General features: G+C 41.8%; 45 non-coding genes and 14 pseudogenes across 45 annotated transcripts; all 59 read right to left on the reverse strand.

Annotated features, from left to right (window-relative positions):
• Positions 1-3,734: 3,734 nt before the first annotated feature.
• LOC130212411 (5S ribosomal RNA) lies at positions 3,735-3,853 on the reverse strand. The gene has a single exon (XR_008835364.1). It is a non-coding gene; the product is annotated as a 5S ribosomal RNA (ribosomal RNA).
• Positions 3,854-3,998: 145 nt separating this feature from the next.
• LOC130212314 (5S ribosomal RNA) lies at positions 3,999-4,115 on the reverse strand (annotated as a pseudogene).
• Positions 4,116-4,262: 147 nt separating this feature from the next.
• Positions 4,263-4,380, reverse strand: LOC130212311 (5S ribosomal RNA; annotated as a pseudogene).
• A 146-nt stretch (positions 4,381-4,526) lies between these two features.
• On the reverse strand, positions 4,527-4,635 carry LOC130212321 (5S ribosomal RNA; annotated as a pseudogene).
• A 146-nt stretch (positions 4,636-4,781) lies between these two features.
• On the reverse strand, positions 4,782-4,900 carry LOC130212295 (5S ribosomal RNA). Its single transcript, XR_008835281.1, has one exon. It is a non-coding gene; the product is annotated as a 5S ribosomal RNA (ribosomal RNA).
• Positions 4,901-5,046: 146 nt separating this feature from the next.
• LOC130212300 (5S ribosomal RNA) lies at positions 5,047-5,163 on the reverse strand (annotated as a pseudogene).
• Positions 5,164-5,309: 146 nt separating this feature from the next.
• On the reverse strand, positions 5,310-5,428 carry LOC130212307 (5S ribosomal RNA). Its single transcript, XR_008835283.1, has one exon. It is a non-coding gene; the product is annotated as a 5S ribosomal RNA (ribosomal RNA).
• A 145-nt stretch (positions 5,429-5,573) lies between these two features.
• Positions 5,574-5,692, reverse strand: LOC130212319 (5S ribosomal RNA). Its single transcript, XR_008835285.1, has one exon. It is a non-coding gene; the product is annotated as a 5S ribosomal RNA (ribosomal RNA).
• Positions 5,693-5,838: 146 nt separating this feature from the next.
• LOC130212318 (5S ribosomal RNA) lies at positions 5,839-5,955 on the reverse strand (annotated as a pseudogene).
• Positions 5,956-6,100: 145 nt separating this feature from the next.
• On the reverse strand, positions 6,101-6,219 carry LOC130212328 (5S ribosomal RNA). Its single transcript, XR_008835292.1, has one exon. It is a non-coding gene; the product is annotated as a 5S ribosomal RNA (ribosomal RNA).
• Positions 6,220-6,365: 146 nt separating this feature from the next.
• LOC130212340 (5S ribosomal RNA) lies at positions 6,366-6,484 on the reverse strand. Its single transcript, XR_008835303.1, has one exon. It is a non-coding gene; the product is annotated as a 5S ribosomal RNA (ribosomal RNA).
• A 145-nt stretch (positions 6,485-6,629) lies between these two features.
• On the reverse strand, positions 6,630-6,748 carry LOC130212352 (5S ribosomal RNA). The gene has a single exon (XR_008835311.1). It is a non-coding gene; the product is annotated as a 5S ribosomal RNA (ribosomal RNA).
• Positions 6,749-6,894: 146 nt separating this feature from the next.
• LOC130212364 (5S ribosomal RNA) lies at positions 6,895-7,013 on the reverse strand. Its single transcript, XR_008835321.1, has one exon. It is a non-coding gene; the product is annotated as a 5S ribosomal RNA (ribosomal RNA).
• A 145-nt stretch (positions 7,014-7,158) lies between these two features.
• Positions 7,159-7,277, reverse strand: LOC130212372 (5S ribosomal RNA). The gene has a single exon (XR_008835328.1). It is a non-coding gene; the product is annotated as a 5S ribosomal RNA (ribosomal RNA).
• A 146-nt stretch (positions 7,278-7,423) lies between these two features.
• On the reverse strand, positions 7,424-7,542 carry LOC130212305 (5S ribosomal RNA; annotated as a pseudogene).
• A 141-nt stretch (positions 7,543-7,683) lies between these two features.
• Positions 7,684-7,802, reverse strand: LOC130212306 (5S ribosomal RNA; annotated as a pseudogene).
• Positions 7,803-7,946: 144 nt separating this feature from the next.
• On the reverse strand, positions 7,947-8,065 carry LOC130212373 (5S ribosomal RNA). Its single transcript, XR_008835329.1, has one exon. It is a non-coding gene; the product is annotated as a 5S ribosomal RNA (ribosomal RNA).
• Positions 8,066-8,210: 145 nt separating this feature from the next.
• LOC130212374 (5S ribosomal RNA) lies at positions 8,211-8,329 on the reverse strand. Its single transcript, XR_008835330.1, has one exon. It is a non-coding gene; the product is annotated as a 5S ribosomal RNA (ribosomal RNA).
• A 146-nt stretch (positions 8,330-8,475) lies between these two features.
• LOC130212377 (5S ribosomal RNA) lies at positions 8,476-8,594 on the reverse strand. The gene has a single exon (XR_008835332.1). It is a non-coding gene; the product is annotated as a 5S ribosomal RNA (ribosomal RNA).
• Positions 8,595-8,740: 146 nt separating this feature from the next.
• LOC130212378 (5S ribosomal RNA) lies at positions 8,741-8,859 on the reverse strand. The gene has a single exon (XR_008835333.1). It is a non-coding gene; the product is annotated as a 5S ribosomal RNA (ribosomal RNA).
• A 146-nt stretch (positions 8,860-9,005) lies between these two features.
• On the reverse strand, positions 9,006-9,124 carry LOC130212379 (5S ribosomal RNA). Its single transcript, XR_008835334.1, has one exon. It is a non-coding gene; the product is annotated as a 5S ribosomal RNA (ribosomal RNA).
• A 146-nt stretch (positions 9,125-9,270) lies between these two features.
• LOC130212309 (5S ribosomal RNA) lies at positions 9,271-9,388 on the reverse strand (annotated as a pseudogene).
• Positions 9,389-9,534: 146 nt separating this feature from the next.
• LOC130212380 (5S ribosomal RNA) lies at positions 9,535-9,653 on the reverse strand. Its single transcript, XR_008835335.1, has one exon. It is a non-coding gene; the product is annotated as a 5S ribosomal RNA (ribosomal RNA).
• A 146-nt stretch (positions 9,654-9,799) lies between these two features.
• On the reverse strand, positions 9,800-9,918 carry LOC130212381 (5S ribosomal RNA). Its single transcript, XR_008835336.1, has one exon. It is a non-coding gene; the product is annotated as a 5S ribosomal RNA (ribosomal RNA).
• Positions 9,919-10,063: 145 nt separating this feature from the next.
• LOC130212294 (5S ribosomal RNA) lies at positions 10,064-10,182 on the reverse strand. Its single transcript, XR_008835280.1, has one exon. It is a non-coding gene; the product is annotated as a 5S ribosomal RNA (ribosomal RNA).
• Positions 10,183-10,328: 146 nt separating this feature from the next.
• LOC130212382 (5S ribosomal RNA) lies at positions 10,329-10,447 on the reverse strand. Its single transcript, XR_008835337.1, has one exon. It is a non-coding gene; the product is annotated as a 5S ribosomal RNA (ribosomal RNA).
• A 146-nt stretch (positions 10,448-10,593) lies between these two features.
• On the reverse strand, positions 10,594-10,712 carry LOC130212290 (5S ribosomal RNA). The gene has a single exon (XR_008835276.1). It is a non-coding gene; the product is annotated as a 5S ribosomal RNA (ribosomal RNA).
• A 146-nt stretch (positions 10,713-10,858) lies between these two features.
• On the reverse strand, positions 10,859-10,977 carry LOC130212383 (5S ribosomal RNA). Its single transcript, XR_008835338.1, has one exon. It is a non-coding gene; the product is annotated as a 5S ribosomal RNA (ribosomal RNA).
• Positions 10,978-11,122: 145 nt separating this feature from the next.
• LOC130212297 (5S ribosomal RNA) lies at positions 11,123-11,241 on the reverse strand (annotated as a pseudogene).
• A 146-nt stretch (positions 11,242-11,387) lies between these two features.
• On the reverse strand, positions 11,388-11,506 carry LOC130212384 (5S ribosomal RNA). The gene has a single exon (XR_008835339.1). It is a non-coding gene; the product is annotated as a 5S ribosomal RNA (ribosomal RNA).
• Positions 11,507-11,652: 146 nt separating this feature from the next.
• On the reverse strand, positions 11,653-11,771 carry LOC130212385 (5S ribosomal RNA). The gene has a single exon (XR_008835340.1). It is a non-coding gene; the product is annotated as a 5S ribosomal RNA (ribosomal RNA).
• Positions 11,772-11,917: 146 nt separating this feature from the next.
• Positions 11,918-12,036, reverse strand: LOC130212386 (5S ribosomal RNA). The gene has a single exon (XR_008835341.1). It is a non-coding gene; the product is annotated as a 5S ribosomal RNA (ribosomal RNA).
• A 146-nt stretch (positions 12,037-12,182) lies between these two features.
• LOC130212310 (5S ribosomal RNA) lies at positions 12,183-12,300 on the reverse strand (annotated as a pseudogene).
• A 146-nt stretch (positions 12,301-12,446) lies between these two features.
• LOC130212388 (5S ribosomal RNA) lies at positions 12,447-12,565 on the reverse strand. The gene has a single exon (XR_008835343.1). It is a non-coding gene; the product is annotated as a 5S ribosomal RNA (ribosomal RNA).
• A 146-nt stretch (positions 12,566-12,711) lies between these two features.
• On the reverse strand, positions 12,712-12,830 carry LOC130212389 (5S ribosomal RNA). The gene has a single exon (XR_008835344.1). It is a non-coding gene; the product is annotated as a 5S ribosomal RNA (ribosomal RNA).
• Positions 12,831-18,731: 5,901 nt separating this feature from the next.
• Positions 18,732-18,850, reverse strand: LOC130212390 (5S ribosomal RNA). Its single transcript, XR_008835345.1, has one exon. It is a non-coding gene; the product is annotated as a 5S ribosomal RNA (ribosomal RNA).
• A 146-nt stretch (positions 18,851-18,996) lies between these two features.
• Positions 18,997-19,115, reverse strand: LOC130212392 (5S ribosomal RNA). The gene has a single exon (XR_008835346.1). It is a non-coding gene; the product is annotated as a 5S ribosomal RNA (ribosomal RNA).
• Positions 19,116-19,261: 146 nt separating this feature from the next.
• On the reverse strand, positions 19,262-19,378 carry LOC130212301 (5S ribosomal RNA; annotated as a pseudogene).
• A 146-nt stretch (positions 19,379-19,524) lies between these two features.
• Positions 19,525-19,643, reverse strand: LOC130212296 (5S ribosomal RNA). The gene has a single exon (XR_008835282.1). It is a non-coding gene; the product is annotated as a 5S ribosomal RNA (ribosomal RNA).
• A 146-nt stretch (positions 19,644-19,789) lies between these two features.
• Positions 19,790-19,907, reverse strand: LOC130212312 (5S ribosomal RNA; annotated as a pseudogene).
• A 146-nt stretch (positions 19,908-20,053) lies between these two features.
• On the reverse strand, positions 20,054-20,172 carry LOC130212393 (5S ribosomal RNA). The gene has a single exon (XR_008835347.1). It is a non-coding gene; the product is annotated as a 5S ribosomal RNA (ribosomal RNA).
• A 146-nt stretch (positions 20,173-20,318) lies between these two features.
• LOC130212394 (5S ribosomal RNA) lies at positions 20,319-20,437 on the reverse strand. Its single transcript, XR_008835348.1, has one exon. It is a non-coding gene; the product is annotated as a 5S ribosomal RNA (ribosomal RNA).
• Positions 20,438-20,582: 145 nt separating this feature from the next.
• Positions 20,583-20,699, reverse strand: LOC130212302 (5S ribosomal RNA; annotated as a pseudogene).
• A 146-nt stretch (positions 20,700-20,845) lies between these two features.
• On the reverse strand, positions 20,846-20,964 carry LOC130212395 (5S ribosomal RNA). The gene has a single exon (XR_008835349.1). It is a non-coding gene; the product is annotated as a 5S ribosomal RNA (ribosomal RNA).
• Positions 20,965-21,110: 146 nt separating this feature from the next.
• LOC130212396 (5S ribosomal RNA) lies at positions 21,111-21,229 on the reverse strand. Its single transcript, XR_008835350.1, has one exon. It is a non-coding gene; the product is annotated as a 5S ribosomal RNA (ribosomal RNA).
• Positions 21,230-21,375: 146 nt separating this feature from the next.
• Positions 21,376-21,494, reverse strand: LOC130212397 (5S ribosomal RNA). The gene has a single exon (XR_008835351.1). It is a non-coding gene; the product is annotated as a 5S ribosomal RNA (ribosomal RNA).
• Positions 21,495-21,640: 146 nt separating this feature from the next.
• Positions 21,641-21,759, reverse strand: LOC130212398 (5S ribosomal RNA). Its single transcript, XR_008835352.1, has one exon. It is a non-coding gene; the product is annotated as a 5S ribosomal RNA (ribosomal RNA).
• A 146-nt stretch (positions 21,760-21,905) lies between these two features.
• LOC130212400 (5S ribosomal RNA) lies at positions 21,906-22,024 on the reverse strand. Its single transcript, XR_008835354.1, has one exon. It is a non-coding gene; the product is annotated as a 5S ribosomal RNA (ribosomal RNA).
• Positions 22,025-22,170: 146 nt separating this feature from the next.
• LOC130212292 (5S ribosomal RNA) lies at positions 22,171-22,289 on the reverse strand. The gene has a single exon (XR_008835278.1). It is a non-coding gene; the product is annotated as a 5S ribosomal RNA (ribosomal RNA).
• A 146-nt stretch (positions 22,290-22,435) lies between these two features.
• Positions 22,436-22,554, reverse strand: LOC130212401 (5S ribosomal RNA). The gene has a single exon (XR_008835355.1). It is a non-coding gene; the product is annotated as a 5S ribosomal RNA (ribosomal RNA).
• Positions 22,555-22,698: 144 nt separating this feature from the next.
• Positions 22,699-22,817, reverse strand: LOC130212402 (5S ribosomal RNA). The gene has a single exon (XR_008835356.1). It is a non-coding gene; the product is annotated as a 5S ribosomal RNA (ribosomal RNA).
• Positions 22,818-22,963: 146 nt separating this feature from the next.
• LOC130212403 (5S ribosomal RNA) lies at positions 22,964-23,082 on the reverse strand. Its single transcript, XR_008835357.1, has one exon. It is a non-coding gene; the product is annotated as a 5S ribosomal RNA (ribosomal RNA).
• A 144-nt stretch (positions 23,083-23,226) lies between these two features.
• Positions 23,227-23,343, reverse strand: LOC130212303 (5S ribosomal RNA; annotated as a pseudogene).
• Positions 23,344-23,489: 146 nt separating this feature from the next.
• LOC130212404 (5S ribosomal RNA) lies at positions 23,490-23,608 on the reverse strand. The gene has a single exon (XR_008835358.1). It is a non-coding gene; the product is annotated as a 5S ribosomal RNA (ribosomal RNA).
• Positions 23,609-23,753: 145 nt separating this feature from the next.
• LOC130212405 (5S ribosomal RNA) lies at positions 23,754-23,872 on the reverse strand. Its single transcript, XR_008835359.1, has one exon. It is a non-coding gene; the product is annotated as a 5S ribosomal RNA (ribosomal RNA).
• Positions 23,873-24,018: 146 nt separating this feature from the next.
• Positions 24,019-24,137, reverse strand: LOC130212406 (5S ribosomal RNA). The gene has a single exon (XR_008835360.1). It is a non-coding gene; the product is annotated as a 5S ribosomal RNA (ribosomal RNA).
• A 146-nt stretch (positions 24,138-24,283) lies between these two features.
• On the reverse strand, positions 24,284-24,402 carry LOC130212408 (5S ribosomal RNA). Its single transcript, XR_008835361.1, has one exon. It is a non-coding gene; the product is annotated as a 5S ribosomal RNA (ribosomal RNA).
• Positions 24,403-24,548: 146 nt separating this feature from the next.
• On the reverse strand, positions 24,549-24,667 carry LOC130212409 (5S ribosomal RNA). Its single transcript, XR_008835362.1, has one exon. It is a non-coding gene; the product is annotated as a 5S ribosomal RNA (ribosomal RNA).
• Positions 24,668-24,813: 146 nt separating this feature from the next.
• On the reverse strand, positions 24,814-24,932 carry LOC130212410 (5S ribosomal RNA). Its single transcript, XR_008835363.1, has one exon. It is a non-coding gene; the product is annotated as a 5S ribosomal RNA (ribosomal RNA).
• Between the last annotated feature and the right edge of the window lie 68 nt (positions 24,933-25,000).

Genomic DNA, 25,000 nt, shown 5'->3' on the forward strand with positions numbered 1-25,000 from the left:
TACCTTGGCTCCTGATGCTCTCCCATAAAGGTCAAAGTTTTTTAAGACCTCAAGGGCACTTTCACGGTCTTGTACGGTCACTGTTGTGTCGTCTGCGTACTGATATATCAGACTGATTTGCCCACCCGGTAAGTCTATGCCTTTTATCTTTTTATTTCCCTTCAGTAGTGAAGCCAGTGGCTCCGCTGAGAGAGAGTACAGCAAAGCAGACAATGGGCACCCCTGTCTGACCGACCTCTCCAACCTAAAACTATTTGTCACTAACCCATTGATTTTAACACAACTAACAGCATTATTGTACATCCTTTGAATCCACCCTACCATGCGGTGCCCAAAACCTACTCTACCTAGGACTCCATATAGGTACCCATGATCAACCCTGTCAAATGCTTTATTCAAGTCTATGCTCATCACTATACCCCCCCTCCCTCCCTTTATATGCTCTATTGTGTCCCTAATGCTACTAATAGTGTCTGATATGTCCCTACCTGGAATGCTGTATGCTTGTGTACTCCCTACCACTGTCCCTATCACCCTCTTAATCCTATTTGCCAAAACTTTTGCTAATATTTTATAGTCACTATTCAAACAGCTAAGGGGCCTATAGTTCTCTAGCCTGTCCCTACTCCCTTTCTTATATATTATGCTAATCAACCCTGTAGATATACTCGCCGGCATCACATCCTCCTTCTCTATCCATTTAAACAATTTTTCTAATACTGGCACTAATTCTTCCCTAAACTCGATATAAAACTCCCGATCAACCCATCTAACCCTGGACTCTTATTCCTACCTAACCCTAAAATGGCTGCTTTTATTTCACCTGTCCCTATCTCTCCTTCACTCATCTCCCTAGCTTCATCATTTATCTTTGTCTTAATTTTCTCCAACACCTGCTCTTTACTCTCTTCATCCACCTCTTCTTTCCTAAAAAGTTCCCTATAGAATTCTTCTACCCTCTTAACTATCCCTACAAAATCTGTTATCTTTTCCCCATCCTTCCCTTCAACCGTCTCCAAATAATTATTTTTCTGTTTGATCTTCTCTAATCCTTAAATAACCCCTGAGCATTTCTCCCCCTCCACCACGTATTTCGCCTTGCTCCTAACTATAGCTCCCATGCACCTCTTCTGCTCCATCTCCTCCAGCTCAGCTCTAATTTGTAAATACCTTCCTAATTCGTGCCCTTTCCCCTTTTCTGCCCTCTCTGCTTCCTGAGCAAGCTCTCTCTGTAGGCTCTTTTCCTTCTCTCTTTCCCTCCTACCCCTACCACAGCTGTAGCTCATACTTAAATTCTTTAGCTCCTCCTTCATCTCCTCCCACCATTTCCCCATATCCTCTTCATATAACCGCTCAGTCTTTTTCCTCATTATAAGGTCTCTTACTTTCCCCTTGTAATGCTCTTCTTTCATCAACATTCCATTCAGACACCACACTCCTCCCCTCTTTTCACATTGATGCCCTATGTTGAATCTTAATGCCATGTGGTCACTAAGAGTTGTTGCCGTATACCCAACTGTCCCTATTTGACCTATAATGCTCACTGTACCTAAAACTAGATCTATCCTACTCTGTTTTAATTGCCCTCTCACCACTTGTTTTCTAGAGAATACCCTCCCTCTTGGATTCCTATCCCTCCAAACATCTCTCAGTCCATTCATAATCATAACATCTTTCAGCACTTTCCTTGAGGAGTCACTCGTAAAGCACATGCTTGCAGTTGCATCCAGCCTTCCACACCACACATTAAAGTCACCCACAATTATGCAATCTCTACCACACATACCCCCCATTCTTCCAAAAAACTCTCCTCTTTTTTTTACCTCATTTGGTGCATACACATTCAATAATTTAAATTCTTTACCCATGTGCTCAAAAATAATCCCTATCGCTCTCCCATCACCATCATCCTCACATTTCCTTACATTCTCAACCACTCCCCTTTTAACTAAAATAGCTACCCCCCTGGAATTATCCCTCCCATTATTCACAAACATTTCACCCATCCACTCTCTCTCTAACTCCTTCACACATCCATCATCCCAGTGCGTCTCCTGTAAACATATGATGCCAGCCTCACACACCATCAAGGCTTGCTGTCTCCTGTACCCAGTCCGTAGACCATTTGCATTGAAGGACACAACAGACACCATTAAAAACATGAATGAAAGGAAAATCAACATTGTGGTATTTTGCACTTGAATTTACCTTCTCTGGCATCTTTCCTCCCCAGTGGTCGCTTCCTGTTACTTTTTAACTTTGTAAAGTTATCTCCACCCTCATCACTCAGTGCCATGTCCTCACCACCCGTCCCTCCGACCACCGCCTCCCCCCCTGTACCCTTACCACTGTCTTCATCACCCCCCCGAGCCAATGGGCCCCTCTCCTTCACCTTTCCCCCCTTTTCCCCACCTTCCCCGTTTGTCCCTGCTCTCTCACTCACAGCACTCTGATCACAGTCGCCACCGCCTTCGCTCCTCCCGTCCCGCCGTCCGTCTGTCCGGCCTCCTCACACCCGGTCACCTGCTCAGACCCGCTGTGTTCCTCTTCTTCTACACTCTCTTCCATTCTCTCCACATCTCCATACTGTGCCGCAGCCGGCTTCTCCCCTCCCTGTCCTTCTTTATTTACATCAGGGCCCTCTGAGGTGCCTTCTCCTTCCTCATTCTCTCTCCCACACTCTCGAGCAAAATGCCCTCTTTCACCACATTTAAAGCACTTGAATTCAGGGCACTCGCGATAGATGTGCCCCGGCTTCAAACATTGCCTACAGATTCTTTCCTGCCTGTCGTGAATTACCCGGAAATGTTCCACCCCTTCCATGGTGTTAAACCGGGTGGAATATGGAAGAGACTTTATCTCGTCCGTAAACTTCACCTTCATGAAGCGAGTCCCATCTGCCACGTCCGTGCCAGGCCACATCCTCCTCTTTATAGCCGAAACCGCTCCGACTCTCCATTCCTTCAGCCGGTTATGAATCTGGTCGTCCGTTATGTAAACCGGTAGGTTTAAGAAAGATACAACCATCTCATTGCTGTTAATTTCTTGTCCCATTATGGTAGATGCTCCACTTTTCACACCATCCATCAGCCTCCTCTTCCCTTCAGCGGTCTCCATTGTCACCTCCAGTACTCCTCCACTACGTACTCTGCAACCGGTCACCACTCCACATTCTTCACGTATTAATGTCAAGACATCCATTGTAGTTAGTCTCACACTTCCAATCACTCTCGCAAACACCGTCAAGCTTCTGTTGTATTTGCTGGTTGTTTCTTCCTCCTTCTCCTGGCCGCATGGCCTCTCCTCGTGGCTGCTCCCTCTGCTTGTATCCGCCATTCTGATCAGCTCTGCATTCTCAGCAACAAAAGTCTCCCCTAACATCAAAGAAGATGTTAGGGGAAAAAGTCAAAAACCTCCAAGGAAAAAGTAAAACGATAAATGGTTCCAAAAACTGTAATTATCCAAACAAATAAGAAACGAGTGGTCTAGCTGAGACTCTCTGTTCTCCAACCTTCCCCCACACAGCTGTGCTCACACCTGACGAGATCAGACGAGATCGGGCGTCACCAGACTGGTGTGGCCGTAGGCAATATTTACTCCCACACGTAGCTTTTTTAAATCTCTAAATAAGTTTTGTTTTTCATAATAATTTAATAATATAAATATCGTATTCATAATTTTTCTCAAATGATAAAACTGCAACGTCCACTGCCTTTTGGAGGAATAAGTTAAAGAGCTTACAGCACCTGGTATTCCCAGGCGGTCTCCCATCCAAGTACTAACCAGGCCCGACTCTGCTTAGCTTCCGAGATCTGACGAGATCGGGCGTCACCAGACTGGTGTGGCCGTAGGCAATATTTACTCCCACACGTAGCTTTTTTAAATCTCTAAATAAGTTTTGTTTTCATAATAAATTTAAAATAAAAATATCTTATTCATAATTTTTCTCAAATGATAAAACTGCAACGTCCACTGCCTTTTGGAGGAATAAGTTAAAGAGCTTACAGCACCTGGTATTCCCAGGCGGTCTCCCATCCAAGTACTAACCAGGCCCGACTCTGCTTAGCTTCCGAGATCTGACGAGATCGGGCCACCAGACTGGTGTGGCCGTGAGGCAATATTTACTCCCACACGTAGCTTTTTTAAATCTCTAAATAAGTTTTGTTTTTCATAATAAATTTAAAATAAAAATATCTTATTCATAATTTTTCTCAAATGATAAAACTGCAACGTCCACTGCCTTTTGGAGGAATAAGTTAAAGAGCTTACAGCACCTGGTATTCCCAGGCGGTCTCCCATCCAAGTACTAACCAGGCCCGACTCTGCTTAGCTTCCGAGATCTGACGAGATCAAGGCCACCAGACTGGTGTGGCCGTAGGCAATATTTACTCCCACACGTAGCTTTTTTAAATCTCTAAATAAGTTTTGTTTTTCATAATAAACTTAAAATCAAAATATCTTATTCATAATTTTTCTCAAATGATAAAACTGCAACGTCCACTGCCTTTTGGAGGAATAAGTTAAAGAGCTTACAGCACCTGGTATTCCCAGGCGGTCTCCCATCCAAGTACTAACCAGGCCCGACTCTGCTTAGCTTCCGAGATCTGACGTCACCAGACTGGTGTGGCCGTAGGCAATATTTACTCCCACACGTAGCTTTTTTAAATCTCTAAATAAGTTTTGTTTTTCATAATAAATTTAAAATAAAAATATCTTATTCATAATTTTTCTCAAATGATAAAACTGCAACGTCCACTGCCTTTTGGAGGAATAAGTTAAAGAGCTTACAGCACCTGGTATTCCCAGGCGGTCTCCCATCCAAGTACTAACCAGGCCCGACTCTGCTTAGCTTCCGAGATCTGACGAGATCGGGCGTCACCAGACTGGTGTGGCCGTAGGCAATATTTACTCCCACACGTAGCTTTTTTAAATCTCTAAATAAGTTTTGTTTTTCATAATAAATTTAAAATAAAAATATCTTATTCATAATTTTTCTCAAATGATAAAACTGCAACGTCCACTGCCTTTTGGAGGAATAAGTTAAAGAGCTTACAGCACCTGGTATTCCCAGGCGGTCTCCCATCCAAGTACTAACCAGGCCCGACTCTGCTTAGCTTCCGAGATCTGACGAGATCGGGCCACCAGACTGGTGTGGCCGTAGGCAATATTTACTCCCACACGTAGCTTTTTTAAATCTCTAAATAAGTTTTGTTTTTCATAATAAATTTAAAATCAAAATATCTTATTCATAATTTTTCTCAAATGATAAAACTGCAACGTCCACTGCCTTTTGGAGGAATAAGTTAAAGAGCTTACAGCACCTGGTATTCCCAGGCGGTCTCCCATCCAAGTACTAACCAGGCCCGACTCTGCTTAGCTTCCGAGATCTGACGAGATCGGGCGTCACCAGACTGGTGTGGCCGTAGGCAATATTTACTCCCACACGTAGCTTTTTTAAATCTCTAAATAAGTTTTGTTTTCATAATAAATTTAAAATAAAAATATCTTATTCATAATTTTTCTCAAATGATAAAACTGCAACGTCCACTGCCTTTTGGAGGAATAAGTTAAAGAGCTTACAGCACCTGGTATTCCCAGGCGGTCTCCCATCCAAGTACTAACCAGGCCCGACTCTGCTTAGCTTCCGAGATCTGACGAGATCGGGCGTCACCAGACTGGTGTGGCCGTAGGCAATATTTACTCCCACACGTAGCTTTTTTAAATCTCTAAATAAGTTTTGTTTTTCATAATAAACTTAAAATAAAAATATCTTATTCATAATTTTTCTCAAATGATAAAACTGCAACGTCCACTGCCTTTTGGAGGAATAAGTTAAAGAGCTTACAGCACCTGGTATTCCCAGGCGGTCTCCCATCCAAGTACTAACCAGGCCCGACTCTGCTTAGCTTCCGAGATCTGACGAGATCGGGTCACCAGACTGGTGTGGCCAGAGGCAATTTTTACTCCCACACGTAGCTTTTTTAAATCTCTAAATAAGTTTTGTTTTTCATAATAATTTAAAATATAAATATCTTATTCAGAATTTTTCTCAAATGATAAAACTGCAACGTCCACTGCCTTTTGGAGGAATAAGTTAAAGAGCTTACAGCACCTGGTATTCCCAGGCGGTCTCCCATCCAAGTACTAACCAGGCCCGACTCTGCTTAGCTTCCGAGATCTGACGAGATCGGGCGTCACCAGACTGGTGTGGCCGTAGGCAATATTTACTCCCACACGTAGCTTTTTTAAATCTCTAAATAAGTTTTGTTTTTCATAATAAATTTAAAATAAAAATATCTTATTCATAATTTTTCTCAAATGATAAAACTGCAACGTCCACTGCCTTTTGGAGGAATAAGTTAAAGAGCTTACAGCACCTGGTATTCCCAGGCGGTCTCCCATCCAAGTACTAACCAGGCCCGACTCTGCTTAGCTTCCGAGATCTGACGAGATCGGGCGTCACCAGACTGGTGTGGCCGTAGGCAATATTTACTCCTACACGTAGCTTTTTAAAATCTCTAAATAAGTTTTGTTTTCATAATAAACTTAAAATCAAAATATCTTATTCATAATTTTTCTCAAATGATAAAACTGCAACGTCCACTGCGTTTTGGAGGAATAAGTTAAAGAGCTTACAGCACCTGGTATTCCCAGGCGGTCTCCCATCCAAGTACTAACCAGGCCCGACTCTGCTTAGCTTCCGAGATCTGACGAGATCGGGCGTCACCAGACTGGTGTGGCCGTAGGCAATATTTACTCCCACACGTAGCTTTTTTAAATCTCTAAATAAGTTTTGTTTTTCATAATAAATTTAAAATAAAAATATCTTATTCATAATTTTTCTCAAATGATAAAACTGCAACGTCCACTGCCTTTTGGAGGAATAAGTTAAAGAGCTTACAGCACCTGGTATTCCCAGGCGGTCTCCCATCCAAGTACTAACCAGGCCCGACTCTGCTTAGCTTCCGAGATCTGACGAGATCGGGCGTCACCAGACTGGTGTGGCCGTAGGCAATATTTACTCCCACACGTAGCTTTTTTAAATCTCTAAATAAGTTTTGTTTTTCATAATAAATTTAAAACAAAATATCTTATTCATAATTTTTCTCAAATGATAAAACTGCAACGTCCACTGCCTTTTGGAGGAATAAGTTAAAGAGCTTACAGCACCTGGTATTCCCAGGCGGTCTCCCATCCAAGTACTAACCAGGCCCGACTCTGCTTAGCTTCCGAGATCTGACGAGATCGGGCGTCACCAGACTGGTGTGGCCGTAGGCAATATTTACTCCCACACGTAGCTTTTTTAAATCTCTAAATAAGTTTTGTTTTTCATAATAAACTTAAAATCAAAATATCTTATTCATAATTTTTCTCAAATGATAAAACTGCAACGTCCACTGCCTTTTGGAGGAATAAGTTAAAGAGCTTACAGCACCTGGTATTCCCAGGCGGTCTCCCATCCAAGTACTAACCAGGCCCGACTCTGCTTAGCTTCCGAGATCTGACGAGATCGGGCGTCACCAGACTGGTGTGGCCGTGCAACATTTACTCCCACACGTAGCTTTTTAAATCTCTAAATAAGTTTTGTTTTCATAATAAATTTAAAACAAAATATCTTATTCATAATTTTTCTCAAATGATAAAACTGCAACGTCCACTGCCTTTTGGAGGAATAAGTTAAAGAGCTTACAGCACCTGGTATTCCCAGGCGGTCTCCCATCCAAGTACTAACCAGGCCCGACTCTGCTTAGCTTCCGAGATCTGACGAGATCGGGCGTCACCAGACTGGTGTGGCCGTGCAACATTTACTCCCACACGTAGCTTTTTTAAATCTCTAAATAAGTTTTGTTTTTCATAATAAATTTAAAATAAAAATATCTTATTCATAATTTTTCTCAAATGATAAAACTGCAACGTCCACTGCCTTTTGGAGGAATAAGTTAAAGAGCTTACAGCACCTGGTATTCCCAGGCGGTCTCCCATCCAAGTACTAACCAGGCCCGACTCTGCTTAGCTTCCGAGATCTGACGAGATCGGGCGTCACCAGACTGGTGTGGCCGTAGGCAATATTTACTCCCACACGTAGCTTTTTTAAATCTCTAAATAAGTTTTGTTTTTCATAATAAATTTAAAATCAAAATATCTTATTCATAATTTTTCTCAAATGATAAAACTGCAACGTCCACTGCCTTTGGAGGAATAAGTTAAAGAGCTTACAGCACCTGGTATTCCCAGGCGGTCTCCCATCCAAGTACTAACCAGGCCCGACTCTGCTTAGCTTCCGAGATCTGACGAGATCGGGCGTCACCAGACTGGTGTGGCCGTAGGCAATATTTACTCCCACACGTAGCTTTTTTAAATCTCTAAATAAGTTTTGTTTTTCATAATAAATTTAAAATCAAAATATCTTATTCATAATTTTTCTCAAATGATAAAACTGCAACGTCCACTGCCTTTTGGAGGAATAAGTTAAAGAGCTTACAGCACCTGGTATTCCCAGGCGGTCTCCCATCCAAGTACTAACCAGGCCCGACTCTGCTTAGCTTCCGAGATCTGACGAGATCGGGCGTCACCAGACTGGTGTGGCCGTAGGCAATATTTACTCCCACACGTAGCTTTTTTAAATCTCTAAATAAGTTTTGTTTTTCATAATAAATTTAAAATCAAAATATCTTATTCATAATTTTTCTCAAATGATAAAACTGCAACGTCCACTGCCTTTTGGAGGAATAAGTTAAAGAGCTTACAGCACCTGGTATTCCCAGGCGGTCTCCCATCCAAGTACTAACCAGGCCCGACTCTGCTTAGCTTCCGAGATCTGACGAGATCGGGCGTCACCAGACTGGTGTGGCCGTAGGCAATATTTACTCCCACACGTAGCTTTTTTAAATCTCTAAATAAGTTTTGTTTTTCATAATAAATTTAAAATAAAAATATCTTATTCATAATTTTTCTCAAATGATAAAACTGCAACGTCCACTGCCTTTTGGAGGAATAAGTTAAAGAGCTTACAGCACCTGGTATTCCCAGGCGGTCTCCCATCCAAGTACTAACCAGGCCCGACTCTGCTTAGCTTCCGAGATCTGACGAGATCGGGCGTCACCAGACTGGTGTGGCCGTAGGCAATATTTACTCCCACACGTAGCTTTTTTAAATCTCTAAATAAGTTTTGTTTTTCATAATAAATTTAAAATAAAAATATCTTATTCATAATTTTTCTCAAATGATAAAACTGCAACGTCCACTGCCTTTTGGAGGAATAAGTTAAAGAGCTTACAGCACCTGGTATTCCCAGGCGGTCTCCCATCCAAGTACTAACCAGGCCCGACTCTGCTTAGCTTCCGAGATCTGACGAGATCGGGCGTCACCAGACTGGTGTGGCCGAGGCAATATTTACTCCCACACGTAGCTTTTTTAAATCTCTAAATAAGTTTTGTTTTTCATAATAAACTTAAAATCAAAATATCTTATTCATAATTTTTCTCAAATGATAAAACTGCAACGTCCACTGCCTTTTGGAGGAATAAGTTAAAGAGCTTACAGCACCTGGTATTCCCAGGCGGTCTCCCATCCAAGTACTAACCAGGCCCGACTCTGCTTAGCTTCCGAGATCTGACGAGATCGGGCGTCACCAGACTGGTGTGGCCGTAGGCAATATTTACTCCCACACGTAGCTTTTTTAAATCTCTAAATAAGTTTTGTTTTTCATAATAAATTTAAAATAAAAATATCTTATTCATAATTTTTCTCAAATGATAAAACTGCAACGTCCACTGCCTTTTGGAGGAATAAGTTAAAGAGCTTACAGCACCTGGTATTCCCAGGCGGTCTCCCATCCAAGTACTAACCAGGCCCGACTCTGCTTAGCTTCCGAGATCTGACGAGATCGGGCGTCACCAGACTGGTGTGGCCGTAGGCAATATTTACTCCCACACGTAGCTTTTTTAAATCTCTAAATAAGTTTTGTTTTTCATAATAAACTTAAAATAAAATATCTTATTCATAATTTTTCTCAAATGATAAAACTGCAACGTCCACTGCCTTTTGGAGGAATAAGTTAAAGAGCTTACAGCACCTGGTATTCCCAGGCGGTCTCCCATCCAAGTACTAACCAGGCCCGACTCTGCTTAGCTTCCGAGATCTGACGAGATCAGGCGTCACCAGACTGGTGTGGCCGTAGGCAATATTTACTCCCACACGTAGCTTTTTTAAATCTCTAAATAAGTTTTGTTTTTCATAATAAATTTAAAATAAAAATATCTTATTCATAATTTTTCTCAAATGATAAAACTGCAACGTCCACTGCCTTTTGGAGGAATAAGTTAAAGAGCTTACAGCACCTGGTATTCCCAGGCGGTCTCCCATCCAAGTACTAACCAGGCCCGACTCTGCTTAGCTTCCGAGATCTGACGAGATCGGGCGTCACCAGACTGGTGTGGCCGTAGGCAATATTTACTCCCACACGTAGCTTTTTTAAATCTCTAAATAAGTTTTGTTTTTCATAATAAACTTAAAATAAAAATATCTTATTCATAATTTTTCTCAAATGATAAAACTGCAACGTCCACTGCCTTTTGGAGGAATAAGTTAAAGAGCTTACAGCACCTGGTATTCCCAGGCGGTCTCCCATCCAAGTACTAACCAGGCCCGACTCTGCTTAGCTTCCGAGATCTGACGAGATCGGGCGTCACCAGACTGGTGTGGCCGTGAGCAATATTTACTCCCACACGTAGCTTTTTTAAATCTCTCAATAAGTTTTGTTTTTCATAATAATGTAATAATATAAATATCTTATTCATAATTTTTCTCAAATGATAAAACTGCAACGTCCACTGCCTTTTGGAGGAATAAGTTAAAGAGCTTACAGCACCTGGTATTCCCAGGCGGTCTCCCATCCAAGTACTAACCAGGCCCGACTCTGCTTAGCTTCCGAGATCTGACGAGATCGGGCGTCACCAGACTGGTGTGGCCGTAGGCAATATTTACTCCCACACGTAGCTTTTTTTAATCTCTCAATAAGTTTTGTTTTCCATAATAAACTTAAAATAAAAATATCTTATTCATAACTTTCTCAAATGATAAAACTGCAACGTCCACTGCCTTTTGGAGGAATAAGTTAAAGAGCTTACAGCACCTGGTATTCCCAGGCGGTCTCCCATCCAAGTACTAACCAGGCCCGACTCTGCTTAGCTTCCGAGATCTGACGAGATCGCGCGTCTCCAGACTGGTGTGGCCATTGGCAATATTTACTCCCACACGTAGCTTTTTTAAATCTCTAAATAAGTTTTGTTTTTCATAATAAATTTAAAATCAAAATATCTTATTCATAATTTTTCTCAAATGATAAAACTGCAACGTCCACTGCCTTTTGGAGGAATAAGTTAAAGAGCTTACAGCACCTGGTATTCCCAGGCGGTCTCCCATCCAAGTACTAACCAGGCCCGACTCTGCTTAGCTTCCGAGATCTGACGAGATCGGGCGTCACCAGACTGGTGTGGCCGTAGGCAATATTTACTCCCACACGTAGCTTTTTTAAATCTCTAAATAAGTTTTGTTTTTCATAATAAACTTAAAATCAAAATATCTTATTCATAATTTTTCTCAAATGATAAAACTGCAACGTCCACTGCGTTTTGGAGGAATAAGTTAAAGAGCTTACAGCACCTGGTATTCCCAGGCGGTCTCCCATCCAAGTACTAACCAGGCCCGACTCTGCTTAGCTTCCGAGATCTGACGAGATCGGGCGTCACCAGACTGGTGTGGCCGTAGGCAATATTTACTCCCACACGTAGCTTTTTTAAATCTCTAAATAAGTTTTGTTTTCCATAATAATTTAATCATATAAATATCTTATTCATAATTTTTCTCAAATGATAAAACTGCAACGTCCACTGCCTTTTGGAGGAATAAGTTAAAGAGCTTACAGCACCTGGTATTCCCAGGCGGTCTCCCATCCAAGTACTAACCAGGCCCGACTCTGCTTAGCTTCCGAGATCTGACGAGATCGGGCGTCACCAGACTGGTGTGGCCGTAGGCAATATTTACTCCCACACGTAGCTTTTTTAAATCTCTAAATAAGTTTTGTTTTTCATAATAAACTTAAAATCAAAATATCTTATTCATAATTTTTCTCAAATGATAAAACTGCAACGTCCACTGCCTTTTGGAGGAATAAGTTAAAGAGCTTACAGCACCTGGTATTCCCAGGCGGTCTCCCATCCAAGTACTAACCAGGCCCGACTCTGCTTAGCTTCCGAGATCTGACGAGATCGGGCGTCACCAGACTGGTGTGGCCGAGGCAATATTTACTCCCACACGTAGCTTTTTTAAATCTCTAAATAAGTTTTGTTTTTCATAATAAATTTAAAATCAAAATATCTTATTCATAATTTTTCTCAAATGATAAAACTGCAACGTCCACTGCCTTTTGGAGGAATAAGTTAAAGAGCTTACAGCACCTGGTATTCCCAGGCGGTCTCCCATCCAAGTACTAACCAGGCCCGACTCTGCTTAGCTTCCGAGATCTGACGAGATCGGGCGTCACCAGACTGGTGTGGCCGTAGGCAATATTTACTCCCACACGTAGCTTTTTTAAATCTCTAAATAAGTTTTGTTTTTCATAATAAACTTAAAATAAAAATATCTTATTCATAATTTTTCTCAAATGATAAAACTGCAACGTCCACTGCCTTTTGGAGGAATAAGTTAAAGAGCTTACAGCACCTGGTATTCCCAGGCGGTCTCCCATCCAAGTACTAACCAGGCCCGACTCTGCTTAGCTTCCGAGATCTGACGAGATCGGGCGTCACCAGACTGGTGTGGCCGTAGGCAATATTTACTCCCACACGTAGCTTTTTTAAATCTCTAAATAAGTTTTGTTTTTCATAATAAATTTAAAATCAAAATATCTTATTCATAATTTTTCTCAAATGATAAAACTGCAACGTCCACTGCCTTTTGGAGGAATAAGTTAAAGAGCTTACAGCACCTGGTATTCCCAGGCGGTCTCCCATCCAAGTACTAACCAGGCCCGACTCTGCTTAGCTTCCGAGATCTGACGAGATCGGGCGTTTTTTTTTTTATATTTTATTATCAAAAAATAACATTATATACACACATCACATTACGTTATGTACAGCATTGTCACACAGTCATTAATTATTCTCTATAATGCTGTCGTCCACACCAGGGCGCCCAAAGTATATCTGCCTTTTGGGAGAATAGTACATTCGCATAATTTATACATTCACCTTCAAAAACAGAACACAAACAATGTACATAGTAAAAAAAAGATTTAAAAATAATAAAAAATAAGAAATAAAATAAATAAAAAATAAACTAGGATTTGTTCTATGCAAAATCTAACAACAAACCCCCTTCCTGCTTCATCAAGATAAAGGTGTTTCCCTCAAGAAACCCTTTTTGAAATTCTTCCTCCTTGATATATCCATGTAACATTTTTACATCTCTTTTAATAATACTTTGAAATACACTCCACACTGCCATTTCCCTTTTCTCAAAATGAGCTATATTCCTTCTCAGTTTGACAGCAAACCTTGCATGGCTTAAGGTGTAGTTGAGCAGATTTATATTACAACCTTTCACTTTCGCCACCACTCCAAACAGCCACAGCTCCTTCCATTCCATTGTTTCCACAAACTCTCCTGTCCAACATCTGCTTATCAAAGCTTTCAATTTCTGAAAGTACATTTCCAACTCTCTGCATTCTACAAACTCGTGTAAACAAGTTTCCACTTTCACCTTACACACATCACACTGCTTATTCACACTCTCATCAAATTTACTTACAATTAAATTGTTGAAGACCCTATTGTGACGTAACAGGAAATCAAAGTTTTCACATTCAATGCTGTTCCATTTCACTCTCAGATTCAGCCATATTCTTTTCCCATCCATATCAGGCAGTACTCTCCCCCACACTTCTTCCCCAGCTGGTCTCCTTGGCACTTTTGCTCTCAAGCATTGATACACTATTCTGGTTGTGATATCCTTCAGGTTTGCTATCCCCCCTCCCACTCCCACCTTCATTTCCACATCTCCTTCGTCATTCCCCATCACCTCAGTGGCAATCATTCTCCTCCATTCTTCTGGCATTCCATTCTTTATCCTTTCCATCAGCCCCTCCGCAGTACCCATCCACATTTCACCACCATTTCCCCTCACCTCATCCACCACTACCTGGGCCCTCATGAACCCCGGTACATACTCATAGACTACATCTCTCACCTTCCTAAAACCTGCTCTCCACATCGCCAAGTTATAAATTGTGCTCCCCTCATGTGTAATTTTGGGATTCAAGAACAAAGGTTGCTCCCACACCTGCTTTACGTTCTTGCATTCAAACTGCATATTTGTCACAAATTGTCCCCATGCCACCAACATCTCTTTATAGAACTCTGACACTCCTTTCAACATTCCTTTCTTCAGTTCCATGAATATTCCACTATCTCCACACTCCCCACATTTATTAATGGCCTCCTTTAAGAACACTTTCCATACATGATCCGTCTTATCCTTTATATACCTTAACATCATTTTTAATCGAATTGCATCCCTTTTCTTTTCTAAATTAATCAACTTTAATCCACCATCCTTGTACTCATTTTCTAAAACTTCTAGCTATTTTCACACCTTTCCCTCCCCAGAGAAAATCACTCACCATTTTCTCTGCTTCCTTTAGCACCCGCTCAGGCACATCCAACACGGTCATTGTATAGACAAGTTTGCTCATTATGAGGGCATTCGCTATCACTACCTTTCCTTTAAGCTTTAAACCCCTAAGTCTCCAAAACCCGAGTGTCCTCTTCATGCTATTCAGTATCCCTTCATACTGCATGTCTCTCCCTTCTCTGGCCTTTATCCCTAGATTGACCCCTAACACCTTAAAACAGTCCTTCCTTTCTTTCAACCCTATATACCTTCTCCCTCCTACATTGTCACCAAAATACATGACTTCTGACTTTTCTATGTTTACCTTGGCTCCTGATGCTCTCCCATAAAGGTCAAAGTTTTTTAAGACCTCAAGGGCACTTTCACGGTCTTGTACGGTCACTGTTGTGTCGTCTGCGTACTGATATATCAGACTGATTTGCCCACCCGGTAAGTCTATGCCTTTTATCTTTTTATTTCCCTTCAGTAGTGAAGCCAGTGGCTCCGCTGAGAGAGAGTACAGCAAAGCAGACAATGGGCACCCCTGTCTGACCGACCTCTCCAACCTAAAACTATTTGTCACTAACCCATTGATTTTAACACAACTAACAGCATTATTGTACATCCTTTGAATCCACCCTACCATGCGGTGCCCAAAACCTACTCTACCTAGGACTCCATATAGGTACCCATGATCAACCCTGTCAAATGCTTTATTCAAGTCTATGCTCATCACTATACCCCCCCTCCCTCCCTTTATATGCTCTATTGTGTCCCTAATGCTACTAATAGTGTCTGATATGTCCCTACCTGGAATGCTGTATGCTTGTGTACTCCCTACCACTGTCCCTATCACCCTCTTAATCCTATTTGCCAAAACTTTTGCTAATATTTTATAGTCACTATTCAAACAGCTAAGGGGCCTATAGTTCTCTAGCCTGTCCCTACTCCCTTTCTTATATATTATGCTAATCAACCCTGTAGATATACTCGCCGGCATCACATCCTCCTTCTCTATCCATTTAAACAATTTTTCTAATACTGGCACTAATTCTTCCCTAAACTCGATATAAAACTCCCCGATCAACCCATCTAACCCTGGACTCTTATTCCTACCTAACCCTAAAATGGCTGCTTTTATTTCACCTGTCCCTATCTCTCCTTCACTCATCTCCCTAGCTTCATCATTTATCTTTGTCTTAATTTTCTCCAACACCTGCTCTTTACTCTCTTCATCCACCTCTTCTTTCCTAAAAAGTTCCCTATAGAATTCTTCTACCCTCTTAACTATCCCTACAAAATCTGTTATCTTTTCCCCATCCTTCCCTTCAACCGTCTCCAAATAATTATTTTTCTGTTTGATCTTCTCTAATCCTAAAAAAAACCCTGAGCATTTCTCCCCCTCCACCACGTATTTCGCCTTGCTCCTAACTATAGCTCCCATGCACCTCTTCTGCTCCATCTCCTCCAGCTCAGCTCTAATTTGTAAATACCTTCCTAATTCGTGCCCTTTCCCCTTTTCTGCCCTCTCTGCTTCCTGAGCAAGCTCTCTCTGTAGGCTCTTTTCCTTCTCTCTTTCCCTCCTACCCCTACCACAGCTGTAGCTCATACTTAAATTCTTTAGCTCCTCCTTCATCTCCTCCCACCATTTCCCCATATCCTCTTCATATAACCGCTCAGTCTTTTTCCTCATTATAAGGTCTCTTACTTTCCCCTTGTAATGCTCTTCTTTCATCAACATTCCATTCAGACACCACACTCCTCCCCCCCTCTTTTCACATTGATGCCCTATGTTGAATCTTAATGCCATGTGGTCACTAAGAGTTGTTGCCGTATACCCAACTGTCCCTATTTGACCTATAATGCTCACTGTACCTAAAACTAGATCTATCCTACTCTGTTTTAATTGCCCTCTCACCACTTGTTTTCTAGAGAATACCCTCCCTCTTGGATTCCTATCCCTCCAAACATCTCTCAGTCCATTCATAATCATAACATCTTTCAGCACTTTCCTTGAGGAGTCACTCGTAAAGCACATGCTTGCAGTTGCATCCAGCCTTCCACACCACACATTAAAGTCACCCACAATTATGCAATCTCTACCACACATACCCCCCATTCTTCCAAAAAACTCTCCTCTTTTTTTTACCTCATTTGGTGCATACACATTCAATAATTTAAATTCTTTACCCATGTGCTCAAAAATAATCCCTATCGCTCTCCCATCACCATCATCCTCACATTTCCTTACATTCTCAACCACTCCCCTTTTAACTAAAATAGCTACCCCCCTGGAATTATCCCTCCCATTATTCACAAACATTTCACCCATCCACTCTCTCTCTAACTCCTTCACACATCCATCATCCCAGTGCGTCTCCTGTAAACATATGATGCCAGCCTCACACACCATCAAGGCTTGCTGTCTCCTGTACCCAGTCCGTAGACCATTTGCATTGAAGGACACAACAGACACCATTAAAAACATGAATGAAAGGAAAATCAACATTGTGGTATTTTGCACTTGAATTTACCTTCTCTGGCATCTTTCCTCCCCAGTGGTCGCTTCCTGTTACTTTTTAACTTTGTAAAGTTATCTCCACCCTCATCACTCAGTGCCATGTCCTCACCACCCGTCCCTCCGACCACCGCCTCCCCCCCTGTACCCTTACCACTGTCTTCATCACCCCCCCGAGCCAATGGGCCCCTCTCCTTCACCTTTCCCCCCTTTTCCCCACCTTCCCCGTTTGTCCCTGCTCTCTCACTCACAGCACTCTGATCACAGTCGCCACCGCCTTCGCTCCTCCCCGTCCCGCCGTCCGTCTGTCCGGCCTCCTCACACCCGGTCACCTGCTCAGACCCGCTGTGTTCCTCTTCTTCTACACTCTCTTCCATTCTCTCCACATCTCCATACTGTGCCGCAGCCGGCTTCTCCCCTCCCTGTCCTTCTTTATTTACATCAGGGCCCTCTGAGGTGCCTTCTCCTTCCTCATTCTCTCTCCCACACTCTCGAGCAAAATGCCCTCTTTCACCACATTTAAAGCACTTGAATTCAGGGCACTCGCGATAGATGTGCCCCGGCTTCAAACATTGCCTACAGATTCTTTCCTGCCTGTCGTGAATTACCCGGAAATGTTCCACCCCTTCCATGGTGTTAAACCGGGTGGAATATGGAAGAGACTTTATCTCGTCCGTAAACTTCACCTTCATGAAGCGAGTCCCATCTGCCACGTCCGTGCCAGGCCACATCCTCCTCTTTATAGCCGAAACCGCTCCGACTCTCCATTCCTTCAGCCGGTTATGAATCTGGTCGTCCGTTATGTAAACCGGTAGGTTTAAGAAAGATACAACCATCTCATTGCTGTTAATTTCTTGTCCCATTATGGTAGATGCTCCACTTTTCACACCATCCATCAGCCTCCTCTTCCCTTCAGCGGTCTCCATTGTCACCTCCAGTACTCCTCCACTACGTACTCTGCAACCGGTCACCACTCCACATTCTTCACGTATTAATGTCAAGACATCCATTGTAGTTAGTCTCACACTTCCAATCACTCTCGCAAACACCGTCAAGCTTCTGTTGTATTTGCTGGTTGTTTCTTCCTCCTTCTCCTGGCCGCATGGCCTCTCCTCGTGGCTGCTCCCTCTGCTTGTATCCGCCATTCTGATCAGCTCTGCATTCTCAGCAACAAAAGTCTCCCCTAACATCAAAGAAGATGTTAGGGGAAAAAGTCAAAAACCTCCAAGGAAAAAGTAAAACGATAAATGGTTCCAAAAACTGTAATTATCCAAACAAATAAGAAACGAGTGGTCTAGCTGAGACTCTCTGTTCTCCAACCTTCCCCCACACAGCTGTGCTCACACCTGACGAGATCAGACGAGATCGGGCGTCACCAGACTGGTGTGGCCGTAGGCAATATTTACTCCCACACGTAGCTTTTTTAAATCTCTAAATAAGTTTTGTTTTTCATAATAAATTTAAAATAAAAATATCTTATTCATAATTTTTCTCAAATGATAAAACTGCAACGTCCACTGCCTTTTGGAGGAATAAGTTAAAGAGCTTACAGCACCTGGTATTCCCAGGCGGTCTCCCATCCAAGTACTAACCAGGCCCGACTCTGCTTAGCTTCCGAGATCTGACGAGATCGGGCGTCACCAGACTGGTGTGGCCGTAGGCAATATTTACTCCCACACGTAGCTTTTTTAAATCTCTAAATAAGTTTTGTTTTTCATAATAAATTTAAAATAAAAATATCTTATTCATAATTTTTCTCAAATGATAAAACTGCAACGTCCACTGCCTTTTGGAGGAATAAGTTAAAGAGCTTACAGCACCTGGTATTCCCAGGCGGTCTCCCATCCAAGTACTAACCAGGCCCGACTCTGCTTAGCTTCCGAGATCTGACGAGATCGGGCGTCACCAGACTGGTGTGGCCGTAGGCAATATTTACTCCCACACGTAGCTTTTTTAAATCTCTAAATAAGTTTTGTTTTTCATAATAAATTTAAAATAAAAATATCTTATTCATAATTTTTCTCAAATGATAAAACTGCAACGTCCACTGCCTTTTGGAGGAATAAGTTAAAGAGCTTACAGCACCTGGTATTCCCAGGCGGTCTCCCATCCAAGTACTAACCAGGCCCGACTCTGCTTAGCTTCCGAGATCTGACGAGATCGGGCCACCAGACTGGTGTGGCCGTAGGCAATATTTACTCCCACACGTAGCTTTTTTAAATCTCTAAATAAGTTTTGTTTTTCATAATAAACTTAAAATCAAAATATCTTATTCATAATTTTTCTCAAATGATAAAACTGCAACGTCCACTGCCTTTTGGAGGAATAAGTTAAAGAGCTTACAGCACCTGGTATTCCCAGGCGGTCTCCCATCCAAGTACTAACCAGGCCCGACTCTGCTTAGCTTCCGAGATCTGGCGAGATCGGGCGTCACCAGACTGGTGTGGCCGTAGGCAATATTTACTCCCACACGTAGCTTTTTTAAATCTCTAAATAAGTTTTGTTTTTCATAATAAATTTAAAATAAAAATATCTTATTCATAATTTTTCTCAAATGATAAAACTGCAACGTCCACTGCCTTTTGGAGGAATAAGTTAAAGAGCTTACAGCACCTGGTATTCCCAGGCGGTCTCCCATCCAAGTACTAACCAGGCCCGACTCTGCTTAGCTTCCGAGATCTGACGAGATTGGTGTCACCAGACTGGTGTGGCCGTAGGCAATATTTACTCCCACACGTAGCTTTTTTAAATCTCTAAATAAGTTTTGTTTTTCATAATAAATTTAAAATAAAAATATCTTATTCATAATTTTTCTCAAATGATAAAACTGCAACGTCCACTGCCTTTTGGAGGAATAAGTTAAAGAGCTTACAGCACCTGGTATTCCCAGGCGGTCTCCCATCCAAGTACTAACCAGGCCCGACTCTGCTTAGCTTCCGAGATCTGACGAGATCGGGCGTCACCAGACTGGTGTGGCCGTAGGCAATATTTACTCCCACACGTAGCTTTTTTAAATCTCTAAATAAGTTTTGTTTTTCATAATAAATTTAAAATCAAAATATCTTATTCATAATTTTTCTCAAATGATAAAACTGCAACGTCCACTGCCTTTTGGAGGAATAAGTTAAAGAGCTTACAGCACCTGGTATTCCCAGGCGGTCTCCCATCCAAGTACTAACCAGGCCCGACTCTGCTTAGCTTCCGAGATCTGACGAGATCGGGCGTCACCAGACTGGTGTGGCCGTAGGCAATATTTACTCCCACACGTAGCTTTTTTAAATCTCTAAATAAGTTTTGTTTTCATAATAAACTTAAAATAAAAATATCTTATTCATAATTTTTCTCAAATGATAAAACTGCAACGTCCACTGCCTTTTGGAGGAATAAGTTAAAGAGCTTACAGCACCTGGTATTCCCAGGCGGTCTCCCATCCAAGTACTAACCAGGCCCGACTCTGCTTAGCTTCCGAGATCTGACGAGATCGGGCCACCAGACTGGTGTGGCCGTAGGCAATATTTACTCCCACACGTAGCTTTTTTAAATCTCTAAATAAGTTTTGTTTTTCATAATAAACTTAAAATAAAAATATCTTATTCATAATTTTTCTCAAATGATAAAACTGCAACGTCCACTGCCTTTTGGAGGAATAAGTTAAAGAGCTTACAGCACCTGGTATTCCCAGGCGGTCTCCCATCCAAGTACTAACCAGGCCCGACTCTGCTTAGCTTCCGAGATCTGACGAGATCGGGCGTCACCAGACTGGTGTGGCCGTAGGCAATATTTACTCCCACACGTAGCTTTTTTAAATCTCTAAATAAGTTTTGTTTTTCATAATAATTTAATAATATAAATATCTTATTCATAATTTTTCTCAAATGATAAAACTGCAACGTCCACTGCGTTTTGGAGGAATAAGTTAAAGAGCTTACAGCACCTGGTATTCCCAGGCGGTCTCCCATCCAAGTACTAACCAGGCCCGACTCTGCTTAGCTTCCGAGATCTGACGAGATCGGGCGTCACCAGACTGGTGTGGCCGTAGGCAATATTTACTCCCACACGTAGCTTTTTTAAATCTCTAAATAAGTTTTGTTTTTCATAATAAATTTAAAATAAAAATATCTTATTCATAATTTTTCTCAAATGATAAAACTGCAACGTCCACTGCCTTTTGGAGGAATAAGTTAAAGAGCTTACAGCACCTGGTATTCCCAGGCGGTCTCCCATCCAAGTACTAACCAGGCCCGACTCTGCTTAGCTTCCGAGATCTGACGAGATCGGGCGTCACCAGACTGGTGTGGCCGTAGGCAATATTTACTCCCACACGTAGCTTTTTTAAATCTCTAAATAAGTTTTGTTTTTCATAATAAACTTAAAATCAAAATATCTTATTCATAATTTTTCTCAAATGATAAAACTGCAACGTCCACTGCGTTTTGGAGGAATAAGTTAAAGAGCTTACAGCACCTGGTATTCCCAGGCGGTCTCCCATCCAAGTACTAACCAGGCCCGACTCTGCTTAGCTTCCGAGATCTGACGAGATCGGGCGTCACCAGACTGGTGTGGCCGTAGGCAATATTTACTCCCACACGTAGCTTTTTTAAATCTCTAAATAAGTTTTGTTTTTCATAATAAATTTAAAATCAAAATATCTTATTCATAATTTTTCTCAAATGATAAAACTGCAACGTCCACTGCCTTTTGGAGGAATAAGTTAAAGAGCTTACAGCACCTGGTATTCCCAGGCGGTCTCCCATCCAAGTACTAACCAGGCCCGACTCTGCTTAGCTTCCGAGATCTGACGAGATCGGGCGTCACCAGACTGGTGTGGCCGTAGGCAATATTTACTCCCACACGTAGCTTTTTTAAATCTCTAAATAAGTTTTGTTTTTCATAATAAATTTAAAATAAAAATATCTTATTCATAATTTTTCTCAAATGATAAAACTGCAACGTCCACTGCCTTTTGGAGGAATAAGTTAAAGAGCTTACAGCACCTGGTATTCCCAGGCGGTCTCCCATCCAAGTACTAACCAGGCCCGACTCTGCTTAGCTTCCGAGATCTGACGAGATCGGGCGTCACCAGACTGGTGTGGCCATAGGCAATATTTACTCCCACACGTAGCTTTTTTAAATCTCTAAATAAGTTTTGTTTTTCATAATAAACTTAAAATCAAAATATCTTATTCATAATTTTTCTCAAATGATAAAACTGCAACGTCCACTGCCTTTTGGAGGAATAAGTTAAAGAGCTTACAGCACCTGGTATTCCCAGGCGGTCTCCCATCCAAGTACTAACCAGGCCCGACTCTGCTTAGCTTCCGAGATCTGACGAGATCGGGCGTCACCAGACTGGTGTGGCCGTAGGCAATATTTACTCCCACACGTAGCTTTTTTAAATCTCTAAATAAGTTTTGTTTTCATAATAAATTTAAAACAAAATATCTTATTCATAATTTTTCTCAAATGATAAAACTGCAACGTCCACTGCCTTTTGGAGGAATAAGTTAAAGAGCTTACAGCACCTGGTATTCCCAGGCGGTCTCCCATCCAAGTACTAACCAGGCCCGACTCTGCTTAGCTTCCGAGATCTGACGAGATCGGGCGTCACCAGACTGGTGTGGCCGTAGGCAATATTTACTCCCACACGTAGCTTTTTTAAATCTCTAAATAAGTTTTGTTTTTCATAATAAATTTAAAATAAAAATATCTTATTCATAATTTTTCTCAAATGATAAAACTGCAACGTCCACTGCCTTTTGGAGGAATAAGTTAAAGAGCTTACAGCACCTGGTATTCCCAGGCGGTCTCCCATCCAAGTACTAACCAGGCCCGACTCTGCTTAGCTTCCGAGATCTGACGAGATCGGGCGTCACCAGACTGGTGTGGCCGTAGGCAATATTTACTCCACACGTAGCTTTTTTAAATCTCTAAATAAGTTTTGTTTTTCATAATAAATTTAAAACAAAATATCTTATTCATAATTTTTCTCAAATGATAAAACTGCAACGTCCACTGCCTTTTGGAGGAATAAGTTAAAGAGCTTACAGCACCTGGTATTCCCAGGCGGTCTCCCATCCAAGTACTAACCAGGCCCGACTCTGCTTAGCTTCCGAGATCTGACGAGATCGGGCCACCAGACTGGTGTGGCCGTAGGCAATATTTACTCCCACACGTAGCTTTTTTAAATCTCTAAATAAGTTTTGTTTTTCATAATAAATTTAAAATAAAAATATCTTATTCATAATTTTTCTCAAATGATAAAACTGCAACGTCCACTGCCTTTTGGAGGAATAAGTTAAAGAGCTTACAGCACCTGGTATTCCCAGGCGGTCTCCCATCCAAGTACTAACCAGGCCCGACTCTGCTTAGCTTCCGAGATCTGACGAGATCGGGCGTCACCAGACTGGTGTGGCCGTAGGCAATATTTACTCCCACACGTAGCTTTTTTAAATCTCTAAATAAGTTTTGTTTTTCATAATAAATTTAAAACAAAATATCTTATTCATAATTTTTCTCAAATGATAAAACTGCAACGTCCACTGCCTTTTGGAGGAATAAGTTAAAGAGCTTACAGCACCTGGTATTCCCAGGCGGTCTCCCATCCAAGTACTAACCAGGCCCGACTCTGCTTAGCTTCCGAGATCTGACGAGATCGGGCGTCACCAGACTGGTGTGGCCGTAGGCAATATTTACTCCCACACGTAGCTTTTTTAAATCTCTAAATAAGTTTTGTTTTTCATAATAAACTTAAAATAAAAATATCTTATTCATAATTTTTCTCAAATGATAAAACTGCAACGTCCACTGCCTTTTGGAGGAATAAGTTAAAGAGCTTACAGCACCTGGTATTCCCAGGCGGTCTCCCATCCAAGTACTAACCAGGCCCGACTCTGCTTAGCTTCCGAGATCTGACGAGATCGGGCGTCACCAGACTGGTGTGGCCGTAGGCAATATTTACTCCCACACGTAGCTTTTTTAAATCTCTAAATAAGTTTTGTTTTTCATAATAAATTTAAAATAAAAATATCTTATTCATAATTTTTCTCAAATGATAAAACTGCAACGTCCACTGCCTTTTGGAGGAATAAGTTAAAGAGCTTACAGCACCTGGTATTCCCAGGCGGTCTCCCATCCAAGTACTAACCAGGCCCGACTCTGCTTAGCTTCCGAGATCTGACGAGATCGGGCGTCACCAGACTGGTGTGGCCGTAGGCAATATTTACTCCCACACGTAGCTTTTTTAAATCTCTAAATAAGTTTTGTTTTTCATAATAAACTTAAAATCAAAATATCTTATTCATAATTTTTGTCAAATGATAAAACTGCAACGTCCACTGCGTTTTGGAGGAATAAGTTAAAGAGCTTACAGCACCTGGTATTCCCAGGCGGTCTCCCATCCAAGTACTAACCAGGCCCGACTCTGCTTAGCTTCCGAGATCTGACGAGATCGGGCGTCACCAGACTGGTGTGGCCGTAGGCAATATTTACTCCCACACGTAGCTTTTTTAAATCTCTAAATAAGTTTTGTTTTTCATAATAAATTTAAAATAAAAATATCTTATTCATAATTTTTCTCAAATGATAAAACTGCAACGTCCACTGCCTTTTGGAGGAATAAGTTAAAGAGCTTACAGCACCTGGTATTCCCAGGCGGTCTCCCATCCAAGTACTAACCAGGCCCGACTCTGCTTAGCTTCCGAGATCTGACGAGATCGGGCGTCACCAGACTGGTGTGGCCGTAGGCAATATTTACTCCCACACGTAGCTTTTTAAATCTCTCAATAAGTTTTGTTTTCATAAAAAACTTTAAAA

This window comes from Pseudoliparis swirei, chromosome 21 (genome assembly GCF_029220125.1).
Source record: "Pseudoliparis swirei isolate HS2019 ecotype Mariana Trench chromosome 21, NWPU_hadal_v1, whole genome shotgun sequence".
NCBI classification, from domain to species: Eukaryota; Metazoa; Chordata; class Actinopteri; order Perciformes; family Liparidae; genus Pseudoliparis; species Pseudoliparis swirei.